The sequence below is a fragment of the Halichoerus grypus genome, chromosome 2, assembly GCF_964656455.1.
Source record: "Halichoerus grypus chromosome 2, mHalGry1.hap1.1, whole genome shotgun sequence".
Taxonomy (NCBI): Eukaryota; Metazoa; Chordata; class Mammalia; order Carnivora; family Phocidae; genus Halichoerus; species Halichoerus grypus.
Genome location: NC_135713.1, coordinates 80,973,151 through 80,986,605, shown reverse-complemented (window position 1 = coordinate 80,986,605; position 13,455 = coordinate 80,973,151). Strand labels below are relative to the sequence as shown.

General features: G+C 37.0%; 1 protein-coding gene across 8 annotated transcripts in view; it reads right to left on the bottom strand.

The window, feature by feature from the left end:
* ARB2A (ARB2 cotranscriptional regulator A) overlaps positions 1–13,455 on the bottom strand; it is a 405,509-nt gene that overhangs the window by 147,185 nt on the left and 244,869 nt on the right. The window lies entirely within an intron of this gene.

The window sequence follows — 13,455 nt, the reverse complement described above, 5'->3', positions numbered from 1 at the left end:
GTTTTAAATGCCCACAAAGATCTTTCTCTTCAAAGCCTATCAATATCATTTTGCTTTCTAATATATTTCTTTATGTCGGCAAGCTACAGTATTATATTCTAACTTCTTTCTTTAGAATGCTGTTTCTATAAAATTCAATGGTTCTAAAATTTAAAAGAGAGACACGTGGCTTGAAGAAACTGAAGAATTTATCAGTGGTCTGCAAGATAAAGAAAGTGAAAAATTATAATTCCACATCAAAAGAATCATAAAAGGTTTTAATCTGCTAAATGAGGGACTCTAATTTGACACAAGTAGACAAAAGCTTAATAAAAAATTACACTTAAAATACAGTATGTAGTAGCCTTAAATTTCATAGCCATGCCTCTGCATCAAATGTCTTTTCTCCCTCTAGAAAAGAGCAATTTCTCTATCATTTGCTATTAATTTCTCTAAATTGTCTATCAAAAGTATATTCCTGCATTTGAAAAAAGTGAGAATTCCGAGTGGTGATGATAGCTCATACAGTGAACACTGAAAGCCAAGCTTCTGATACCAAATGATGCCTGTTGGCATTCTGAATGAAAAATGTCTCTCTCTCTTGTAAATTTCTTCAAGCCCTGCATATGCACATCCCCTCTCACTGAACACCACCTAATGGGAATCTAATTCACTGTTAATGCTGCTTCAGCAGAATTTCCACACCTTAAATATTTGGGCCTTTTGTTTTTTGCTTATAAAATGTGGAAATCTTAAAATCAATGTTGCTTATCAGCATCATAATATTACTGCAAAAATTCACCTTGCAATATCAATAATATTTTTAAAAGCACAAAATAATACTCTAATTCAATACTTCACATTCATTATTAAGTAGTTTGCTACCTTCTTCTAGATTTTATTTTAAAAATAGATTGTCATCCATAAAAAAGGATGAGACTGTGCCATTTGAGATGACACGGATGGACCTGGAAGGTATTATGCTAAGTGAAATAAGTAAATAAGTCAGACTGAGAAAGCCAAATACCAAATGATTCCACTCATAAATGGAATCTAAAAAAATGAATAAACAAACAAAAAGCAGAATCAGAACAATAAATACAGAGAACAAACTGAAGGGAGGGGGTGGGAGGTTGGGCAAAATGGACGAAGGGGAGAGAGATACAGGCCTCCAGTTATGGAATGAGTAAGTCACGGGAATAAAAAGCACAGCATAAGGAACACAGTCAATGGTATTGTAATAGTGATGTAATGGGACAGATGGTAGCTATCCTTGTGGCAAGCACAGCATAATGTATAAACTTGTCAAATCACTAAGTTGTACACCTGAAACTAATGTAACATTGTGTATCAACACTACTCAAATTAAAAAAGATAATAAAAAACTAAAGCTACCTTAAAGAATAGATTGTCATGGATCACGTTGGCACTAGAATATAAAAATTTAAACCAACATTTGATAATAAAACTCAAAATTCCGCAACAGTAAGTACACCTGGCTCATGAAGAACGTACATGTCCTTACTCTCATTTTCTAAATAGTAACACTTTTAGAGATCTAGAGCAATTGTTGCTAAAGTTACAAAATAAGAGCATGCTCTTCTGGTATTCTAAGAATATGTCTGCATTTTTAAATATTTGCCTGGCATTTTGTTGTGGTTGTTAACATACACTGACTTATGTAAGCTGGTTCTATCTGAAGACACAGAATATCGAGAGCCATTTGTGAAATGATATCAAATTAAGACTTGAATAGGCTGAGGATTTAGTGCAAAAGCAGAAAATCTGGGAATTGAAATTTTACAAACTTGGAAAAATATACAGTTGTTAGATGGACTACAAGAGAAAAAATCCTTTGGTCTGTTTTTCCATCTGGCTGACATTTCAGACAGTGGATGTGATGCGGTACAACTTTTCTTCACATCACATCAAATCATGTTATAATCCAGCATGACATTCCTTACACTGTTCTAGTCCTTTACAGTTAAAAATCACTTTCATATTATATTATTAGAGGTGGAGAATGGTCAAATTCTAGAGGATTTCAGTGAAGAGCTGTCTACAAATGAACCCTGTACAAAGAATTTCAAATATTTGGGGCACCTGGGTAGTGCAGTCCATTAAGCGTCCAACTTTTGGTTTCAGCTCAGGTCGTGATCTCAGGGTCCTGGGATCGAGCCCTGTGTCCAGCTCCACACTCAGCGCGGAGTCTGCTTGAGATTCTCTCTCCCACTCTTTCTGCCCCTTCTGCTCTCATGCTCTCTCTCTCTAAATTAAATAAATCTTTAAAAAAAAAAGGAATTTCAAATATTTGACTGTTTAGGGTTGGTAGAATTGTAAATTGGTAAAAATCTTAACAGTTTGGTTTTTCAGACTATTTGCCTCTATTCTAGTCTTGCTGAAACCTACTTGCAGTTTCCATTTCTGCCCAAAGCCTCTGCTTCTTGTATTTGTTAGCTTGGATCAGAGCCCTTCCCTCTCTTACTGCCTCCCCTGGGAGTGAGCACTGATTAAGAATGCTGGGGAAAAGGGGCGCCTGGGTGGCTCAGTCAGTTAAGCATTTGCTTTCGGCTCAGGTCATGATCGCAGAGTCCTGGGATTGAGCCCTGCATTGGGTTCCCTGCTCAGTGGGGAGTCTGCTTCTCCCTCTCCTTTTGCCCCTCCCCCTGCTTCTGTACACTCTCTCTCTCAAATAAATAAATAAAATCTTAAAAAAAAAGAAAAGAATGCTGGGGAATGGCAGTCAGTGGGGTAGACTGAACGCAGGAACCAAGATTGTTTAAGAGACAGACCCTAGATGGAATATAGAATGGGTGGAGGTGCAGCTGGGCAGGAAAACTTCTATATAGTCTTCTATAATAGTCTAACAGAAGACTATAATAATCTGGAAAACACAGAAATCTGGAAGGGAGGAGGCCATATCACTAGTCTACTAAAGTCAATCTACTAAAGTCTAATATCACTGAAGTCTACTAAGTCTACTATATGTCAATCTAAGGTGAAGATGTGGTTTTTATTAGGATCCATGGATATGAACCCCTTTGAAATTCCTTGCAAAATTCTGTCTGTAGATGATAGGATTATTTTTCTGGAAGAGAACCCTTAGCTTTCATTAGATTTTTAAAGGGATTTTAGTCACTAAAAATAGTAAGACCCTGGGATTTCAATGTCTCCATGTATTCTTGAATCAACTATGGAGTCCCTGCCAAGTAAACTCTTCAAACAAATAAGATCAGTTTTACACCTATACCAATCTTTCAAAAATAAAGGATGACCTTCCATTTTTTGTTTTAATGTCTTCAGTATGCTATCAGTAGTTGAATAAAAGTGACAAAAAAATTGATATCCCAGACATCAACATCTCAGTTTCATGGCTTGATTATTCCAGACATCAACATCTGAAATTTAGTTTATCAGATAAGTTATATCTGATAAAACTATAATTAAAATATTTTTGTTTTCATTTGTGTGTATAATATTTATATCTGAGTAGCTCTTCACAAATTTCAAAATGAATACATAATCATTCTTATTTTATCCTGAAATAATATTAAAACATATGCAAAACTTGTATTATTTTTTCTATCTGTGGAGGAGGAAACTGGTTGAAGCCGAGAAACTGGTTAAGGGCCACACAGATAGAAAATGACACAACTCTGAGTTGTCCATGCTTTTAAGTCCTGTGTTCTTTCATGTGTGTCACATGGGGTCTATTTCTCAGTAATATATCATACTACTCTTACCTAAATGAACTCATTTGATTAATCCCATTTTCTTTATAGTATTTCAGTAATACAGTATTTCATTAACTTCGACATTTATTTTATTTTTTTAGATTTTATTTATTTATTTGAGAGACAGTGAGAGAGAGAGCACGAGCGGGGGGAGAGGCAGAGGGAGAAAGAGAGGGAGAAGCACACTCCCTGTCGAGCGGGGAGCCCAATGCAGGACTCAATCCTGGGACTCCGGGATCATGACCTGACCGGAAGATAGACGCTTAACCGACTGAGCCGCCCAGGCGCCCCTGACTTGGACACTTAAAAAAATATTTAAAAAATCCAAATCCATATCAGTAAGGAATGTTGAAATTCTAAAAATCACGCCAAGATAGAAATCAGTCATGTGCAAAACCAGACTATCAATAGCATTTAAAAATTATTATTAGAGTTCTAAAATAAAATGATGTCTAGGATAAGAGGGAAAACTACATATTTCCATAAATCATATTGATGCTTTGGGAATTAATACAAATATGTGCTGCTGTCACCTGATATTTTTGTTTCCTCTTCTTAATTCGATCTATCTCTTCATAGTCCTCTCACCTTAGCTTCTACACAATTAATCTGCTTGCGTTCCTTCTGTGCATTGCATGTTCCCAGTCTGACAAAAGCTTAACTAACCCAATAAACATGAAGTACTTTGGACAGACTCAAAACATATACCATCTGTATGCAGGCTCATCTTACTATTAAATTTTTTGATGGGAGTTGAAGTTCAGAGGAAAAAAATCTCCCTGTATTATTTGTTTTCTTCCAGAGTAAGATTTTAAACCTTAAGTAACTGTAACAAGATAAGAGAGCTGATCAGAGCCTAAGAGTTATTTGGTGAGGTGAAGAGCAGGGGACCAGAGATATGGTGTGGGAGGGCCAGAGTCAGCAGCATCCACCTTTGCTTCCCCCCACGTGCCCTCCTGGCCAGCCCTTCCTGCTACCATCTCTCCCCCAAAATTACATAGACCATTTCTGTCCACCTAAGTTGCCTCACCATGCTTTTTGCAAGGCCCTCAAATGGAACCCTGCCTACTATCTTCACAAAAGTATCTGGCCAAATCCAAATACCTCATGTCCCCCTAGAAGTTTCTTAATTCCCTAAGAACTGTACCTATTTCAGTTCTTTCTTTTTTTAAAAGATTTTATTTATTTATTTGAGAGAATGAGAGAGACAGAGAGAAAGGAGGAGAGGGAGAGGGAGAAGCAGAATCCACGCTGAGCCCAGCAGAGCCCGAGTGGGGGCTTAATCCCAGGATCCTGAGATCATGACCTGAGCTGAAAACAAGAGTAGGATGCTTAACAGACTGAGCCACCCAGGTGCCCCTAGTTCATTTCCTCTACAAGTCTATCATGAGCTACTTTTAGAAAAGGAAAACACAAAGACTCTTTTACTTCCACTAAATTAAGTTAAAAATTTGCTATCCTCTTGTCTTAGCTTAGAAGATAAGCTTCCAAAGGCAGGGAGATAGTGATGTTATGGGGATACTCTGCCATGAGCCTTTGGAGGTAGTTCATATCTCTAGTTGAGGGTCTTGGGTTTTGGAAATTATGAATCCAACCCAATACTAGGTTCAATACTCTCAACCTAAAGAAGTGAACCCTGCATTGGGTTTGTCTTCACCCTAACCTAAAAGAAGCGAGTAATTTCATTTTTCCATATTTGTGGCCCAGCAGCTATAGCACTCAGAATAAATCGTCTTAGATTTTAAAGTCCAAGGGGCCCTCCTGAAAGAAGCCAGTGTGGGTTGGGGGTAGGTATGTATATATGGGCAAACAAGCCCATATCTATATTAGCATGTATAATATGTTTTAAACATGTTTCTGAGGGAAATATTTTAATGTCTTTCATCAGCAAAAGTCATTACCTTCCTTTAAAATTCTGACCTGTGTTACACATAAGCACTCTGATGGTTACAGCATGTGAATCACTTGTACAGGAAAGAATATTCTGAAAGAAAATCAAATAATACATTTCCATCAGATTAGGATCTGACACTAGTGTACGTATATTAATCTGAGGATCATTACTACTGCATGAGCATGAATGAATCATCAGTCTGCTTAATAGCAAGGTTGAGCTTTGAGATGTCTTTAAAATATACGTGTGTGTGTGTGTGTGTGTGTGTAAATAGATTAGCTCTCTCTAGAGCTCCTAGAGTTAAGATTTCAGATTAAATTGTTTCAAAGGTTTGAAAAGTATGAAAAGGTGGTACTTTTTCACATTTTTGTCATGCAGATTATAATTACACTCAGTGCTTCTACTTGGGTGTAGTTTTTATGTAGTCTGATAAACGACGATACTTTACCACAAACCTCTCCCATCACTTTACATTTGCGCCTGTACATCTCCTGGCTGATAGCACACTGCCCTGTGTGCTATCAGGCCCACTGGGTTGAAAATGTACATTGGGCCAAGATGACTAATCAGCTGACACTGGATTTGGCAGTCTTTCCTGTTAATGTCTTCTTGAAGCTTCTTTTGTACATGTCAATCCCAATAGTGTGCTATTCACAAAACAAATATCACTTTTGCCACAATATTAAAACCTTGGTCCTGTCACCCAAGTCTCTTGAAGTACCTCTAGTGATTACTATGAAATACACACACTTCAGTAGATGAAATATGAGGACTAAACTGCCCAGCAGGAAATCCAGACAAGTATGACATTCAGTTCTCACATACTACTCACAGTTCACATTTCTAATCTGCATTCACCTCTCTCTCTCCCCACCCCCCCCCCTTTTTTTCTTTTGGAAGTAGAAGCTTTCATGTAAGCAGTCTTCATAAGGAATGCCATGGTTAGGGTCAAGGACTTTGGAATCAGATTCTCTGGGTTCAAATCCCTGTTCTGCCACTTCGGGTAATGATACTTCGAGTGAATTACTTCAACTTTTCCGGGTCTCAATTTCATCACAGGTCAGAGGGAGATGGTAAATACACTTAAATCATGGAGTTATTGTGAGATGAACTGACTATAAAGTGACTAGTGGAGGACTTGGCACACAGTACACAATTATAATAGATGATACCATAAAAACACACAATACAAACACTCCACATTTGTAAACTTGTGCATTCTCCTTTCTCAGTGTAGAAGGTAACAGAAGCTTACCTTAGAATACATTTAATGACAAATACTGTTTTTTCAAAAGACACAGGTCCATAAAGGAGAAATAGAAAGAGGTGATTATTGTGTTTGTTTAAAATCTTGTCATCAGAATACTAGACCTGTAATAGCACTCTGCACTTAAAAATTAAAACAGAATTATTGAAGCCACCCTGTGGCAGCTCCACTTCCCTGCCATCAGCAACCCCTTTCAGAATTACTTGGGCCAGCAACAGAGCACGGAGCCATGGCTTAGCCGTGCCAAAAGCTGGCAAAAAGGCCCCTTACCACTTTGTGTCCTACCTAGAGGGGGTAGAGCTGACGATGTTTTCAAAAAGAGAATCACAGGGATATAAAGTATGTCCCAAGGAAGGAACTATATTGTTGCAGTTAAAAGCATGCATAAGTTTTGGAGTTCCATGGCCTTAAATTTTAATTTCTGGTTAATCATTATAAGAATACAAAAATAGGAATAATAGTAGTACTTGCCTCAAAAGATCGCTGAAGGATAACAGAGAGAAAGCACGTGAGCAATCAATATTGTCAGCTACTATCATTAGTACCTTGACAGTCATTTTTAATTTCTGAAATCTGTCCTTCCTTTTAAATATGGTATCTATGTGTTCTTCAGTGACATCCACATCTGCACTGTTCACGTAGCAGTTATGTGTCAGACAATCACTACATCCCCTCCTCCACCTCCTCAATTATGTAAAGTGATTTGGGCTTGCTTAAACGTTTGTAAAGAAAATAATTAGGTACAAATAGGATAACTATACATTCTAGTTAGCCCCGGACATTCCTGGTGTATAACTATGGACCTGGCATAATTATTAATAGTGTCTCTTTTCACTGTTAAAAGTATTCTAGTTTGAATGGTCAATTATATGGTCACTGTATCTATAAGTATAACAGAAGTTAAATGTTACTCTAGCAAACAGGTAAATCTTACGAAGTTTCAATGCTTAACAATTTAAGCATATACCCAAGAGCTATACTGTTGTCACTATAAAAATAACCATGTAGGAAAACATACAAGAAATACTTCCAGAAGTTCCTAAGTTCAAAATTTAAGGGCAAGCCTGAGCACTGTGCCGAGCCCCTCACAGATGGACATGCAGCTTCACACCCTGGGTAGATAAACATGGCCAGCTGGAGCTCCACTGTAGCAACAGGATAAGACAACATTCTCTTTTCCTGTGCTTTGAAGCCCTCGCTTCAATTCTTACAACCTTTGTCTAATTTCAGGAAGGAAAAGGCTCTCCACAGGCAAGAACCCCAAGGGATAGGGTATGTAAACTGAAACTTCTTGGGTCACATGTATTTATGAAGATAAGTCTCCAGCCACCAGTTAGGGAATGGCAAGTTATGATTTAGTATTGCAGGCGGCCAGAAGAGAGCAGTAATAACTTCCTTTTCCTTTTCTGCCTGGACTATGCTGCCACGTGCAGGCTCCTTCAGCGACAGAAAAGCATATGTAAGGAAAGTTTAAAAGAAAAAGAAAAGAAAGAAACAAACAAATATTAAGCGATAGACAATCTGGGAACTGAAAAAGAAGACCAGTGCTTTACAAAAACATAAAATGAGAGAAAAAAGGCAACAGTCTGAAAAACTTCAATCAAGAAAACAGCAAATTAATTATAAGGAAAAAATAAAAGAGGTCATATACTAAGAAAATGGTGTAAGGGTTCATCAAAGTGACTTATTTGATTAAAATGTTTTATTATGTAATGTTGTAAGACTGATCATAAGTAGGGGAGATATTCTAAAACATAGCTATAAAAATTACAACGAACATATATGAAGTGGATATATTGTAAAAACTAAGTAAGAACTAAACACTGCCAGTCCAAAAAACTAAGGCAGGCTTGCAAAGGAGATGTTTAACTGGGGACTATACATAGTCTTAGATGGAAAAATGAGAAAACTTAGTAAAACCTATATATACTATATACCCAGAGATGTTTCTGATGCATCTAAGTAGTAAGCATGTTCACAATACTCAGTTTAAAAATCACTTATGAGCCTTTATCAATTGGTAAGTGCTAGAAATACTTTCACATATAGAGAATTTGTCAATCGTTGAATGGTTTAAAAACTTGTGGCAGAAGATTTCATTAGGTCAGGCAGAAGCAAGGAATATACATCCAGCTGGGAAAGTGTTAATACCCTTAAGTTTTAAAGCATACCATTTTATTTTGGTCTGGGAAAAAGAAAGGTAAAGAGCTAAGATTTCCTGCCAAAACATATATAGTAGATAACCAGAGTATTGGAGATTGTGTTAATTAAGAAATTTTTCTTAAAAGCCTTTACATTAGTTAGGTGTGAGGTGATGTGTATGCTGACTGGCCTAGCTGTGGTGAATATTACACAATGTATACAGATATCGAGGTTATCAGGTTGTATACTTAAATATATACAATTTTCAGTCATCAATTATACCTCACTAGACCTGGAAAAAAGAAATCTTTGCTTTGAATTTCCACATAGATGTTTGCTGTATTTGAAATTTTACTAAAGTTTTCAAAGTTATTTTATAGCTTTAATAATATTTTTGTAAAAAATTCAGGTTCCAATTGCCTGTATTGTTTTCAATATATTTTGAGGACTGTGTACTCTGTTACCTGACATAAACAGGGAAAGTGATATTCTAATTTATGAACTGTTTTAGGTAAAACACTATTACTGCAAAGTTGAGGAAAACATAATTTCTGACCTTTGGGAAGAACTCACAGTTTAGGATGGAAGGCACATTCAGCTAAGTTCTTAGAACCCTTTAATATTCTGAGTACTTACAGATAGATGATTTCATTAGATAGAACAATTTCTTTTTAAGTAGTTGAGGGATTATATACCTGTTTTTTAGATGAGGAAATTGCTGTTTAGAGAAAATAAGTTACTTGCCCACATTCACAGAGTTATTAAGTGGCACTGCTAAGATCTTTTAACTCCAAATCCCATGTCTTTACATCATGGCTATCTGTATATAATATCTTACACATTCACTTTTGAAATACTTGTTACACAGGTAATGATTTCTTTCCCACTGTGATGTAGGCTCCACGAGGGCAGGATCATATTTGCCAGGTCAGCAACACATCACCATTCCCTGCACAATGACTGACGTATCATAGGTGGTCAGAAACTATTTGTGGAACGAACAGAGGTGCTATTTACAGAAATGGAATAGACTGGGTAAAGTGAAGGCTAACAAGTTAGAGTGATGTCTGGTTTGGTGTATTTAGAAATAGGCCATATCACAGGTTGGGCTCCTGAGTAAACAGACTCTGAAATGGAATTTAGCATACAGGATGTTCACAAAGGAGTGCTCTTATGATCAACATCTGAGGAAGGTGGTGGGGGCATGGGGTGGGGATGGGTGGGAAACAAAGCAGGATGGGCAGAGAGAGAAGTCAAGGTAGATGGAGGTCCAACGACAATCTTGCACAACTCCAGGGAAGCTCTGGACCTAGAATGACCCTTCAGAGTAATTCCAAGCTGGGCCCAGATGGCTTGGCCTTTAATTTCCCATACTGTTCTGTCTTTGAATATGGGCCCCACAGAAGCTAAGGCAATCCCTGAAGGGGCTGACAGCAGAAGGCTGTCTGCCGAAAGCACTCCCAAGAGTTGGGGCAACAAATCCTTTACTGAGGGAGAAACTGGGCAGTATATCACAATGTCCACCACAGGCCATAACTGAAATTAAGCATTAGCTTATTATCCATTCAAATCTAAATCGTCCTTCCAATCTGCCTGTCACTCCATTGTAGTATTTGTGTACTCAAGATTGCATTATGATTTAACTCACTAATATCTCTGGGATTAAGTAAATTTCTCTTGGATTTTAGATCTCTCATAATCTAATACCATATTATCTACCTGTCAAATTTTGCATTATCCCCCAACTAAAGATTATAAGGGGAAAACACAAAGTCAAAATATGAAGACACACTGACTATTAAAAAGCATAAAGACATAAAAATCACAAAAGTCAAAAATTATCTTACAAATTCATTTGGAATGATTTGATTTCCTGGATTTCAAATGAAATATATATGTCAGATAAAGCAAGGTATCCTTGTGATTTCAAATCTGAATGCAAAATAATCCCAAGCTTTAAATAAAGTATGCAATGGTCACTTAGTGTCTGCCATGATAAACTCAAACTTGGTGGTGCTGGTAGGGGAAAAGGAAGGGTGAGTATCAACAGAGAGGTTTCACTGTAAAAGTAGTTGGGTTGGCTTTTCAAATCCTAGCCTTTATGATATAAAGAAAATAAAGACTGTGTTATATAAATTTGGGGACTGAATAAAGACATTTAAGATTTTGATTCTTTTCCAGATCTTAGTTACTCTGTGTTCTGAGATGTTTCTGAGTTTTTTGCTTCTAGAAATCGAGGGTTATCTTCATTTGATCATATTTCTCCAAATGCAGGGCTCGGGTTTATGCAAAAGTGTGTGGCATAAATTGGAGTGGGGCTCTCTTACTTTTAGATTTCAGGGTAGGCATTGACCCATTGATACAGGAAAGCAAGACCACCTAAATGTTCTTAAAACAGGATGTGTTCATCAATTGTGGGTTATTAGAGTTACCAAACATTGGGAAGAGGCTGATACCCATTTTTAAGGGTAAAGTAACATCATTATAATAAGTATTAGTCACAGACTTCCTACATTGTTTGAAAATATTTGAACAAGAATCTCCAGATGGCTCTTCTACCTGGGAGCTTATGCTAAGTACTTGGAGCCTGTGTGCCTGCTTAAACATTCAAGTGAATACTGTTGCTGGAGGAAATTTCCATTCAACTAACTACTTATGAGGGCTGTTTAAATGCACACTCTACTGACCAACAAATAGAGGACAATCCTTTAAGTTGCAATTTCAAAATATGATTCTGATTATATGTTGGAGTCATTTTTCTTATGAAAGCACATCTCACATTTCTGAAGTGATAAAGTAAGTCTGTTTGAATAAATGGTCTGAAATAGATTCATTTGAGATAGGACTTTTTAGGATGGTATTTACTGCACAAAACCATATAAACATTAAGTGGAAGAAAAGATGCGGCTGGAATGAAAGTAGCTATTTATCTCTATGTATATGGCTATATCTTCATTTCACAGATAGAGCACATACACATACACCATATGTAGTAAAAGAGCACTTCTGAGTTCATATACTAGTGAACTGTAAACAACAGTTGCTATACACCAAGTGTCCTCTACCAATATCCACTGTAATGGAAAACGCTGGAGCAGCACTTCAGATCACTAACAGGAAGAGCAGAACCTTGAAACCTATCATTTAGACATCTGATGACAGCTCTGATGCAAGATGGCAGTGAAAAATTTATACCGAGGAAGGCTGATGTGTGAATGAAGGAGAATTATTCTCTGGGCTATTTTTTAAAATTCCATTTTCCTTCATGTGTCTGTTCATTAGCACTTCTTTGAGGGAGATTCCATTAGTTGAGTCAGTGATTTAGGGTCTATATTCCACCATCACTAAATATTGCCTCCGTTTCATGAGTATGAAATAATTCAAACAGCAAGAAATCTAAGATAAATATACTCAGCACAGTACATGATGTTTAATAAGCATCAGTATTTATTATAGTAGGAAGCAGAATTTTTGTTACATCACACATTTGTTAAGTAGCCAGTTTAGCCAATATGAAATCCTATAAAATGGCAAAGATATAAAAAGGAGTCAGGAGTTCACTAATTTAGAAATTCAATTATATGTCACTGTTTCATATCAGGTTAATTACTTCATTTACATTTTTGAATTTTTACAGTAGTGCATGAAAGGTGACAGACTGACAGTACTGCAGACTGAAATTCTTACACTATCTTCCTGAGTGTGAATAATATAAAAGACAATATACAAAACAGAATTACACATAGGTTTCGTGTAACGAGATTATAAGTGAAACAGACATGGTGCGGAAATGGGCGAACAAGAGAGATGCTTTCAGAAAAACTTTATTGAAGAGATAAGGTGAAAGGGAAGTGGTCAATCAGTAGAAAGCTTCTACGCTGTCCTTCTAGACAAAAATATATGAGAGAATGGAGGTCAAATATCAACAAAACAACGTGTCTGAAGGGAGGCCTGCGAATGACATTCAAGAGAAGTTAAAAGAAGAAATCTTCAGCGAAAAAGAAACAGTGACTCCTTGTAGGGAAGGTTATCATAATCAGGAGTGTAACAAGACAGGGGAAAAAAGACACTGCCACAGACAGAGCACAAAAGAAGACAATGCATAGGCATGAGGAGCAAATGTTGAATTTCCATAGTTCTGATCCTAACCCCCTTTCACAAGAACCCAACCTGCCATTCCTCACTGTGGGTGTCATGATGAAATCTACCATACTACTTTCTGTCACTAAGTTGTCAGGAAAAGCAAAGCTTCCCTAAGTCTGTCTCTTCCTACACAACCACCAGCACGTACTATGATCTATCAGTCACTTTCCTCCTCACACAGAAAAAACAATAAACTCATTGCTGAATTTTCCAGTACTTGAATTAAATGTTTCTAGATGTTAATTTGATATTGACACCACTTTTTAATGGCCTGGGGGAGTGGATGAGTTAGACCC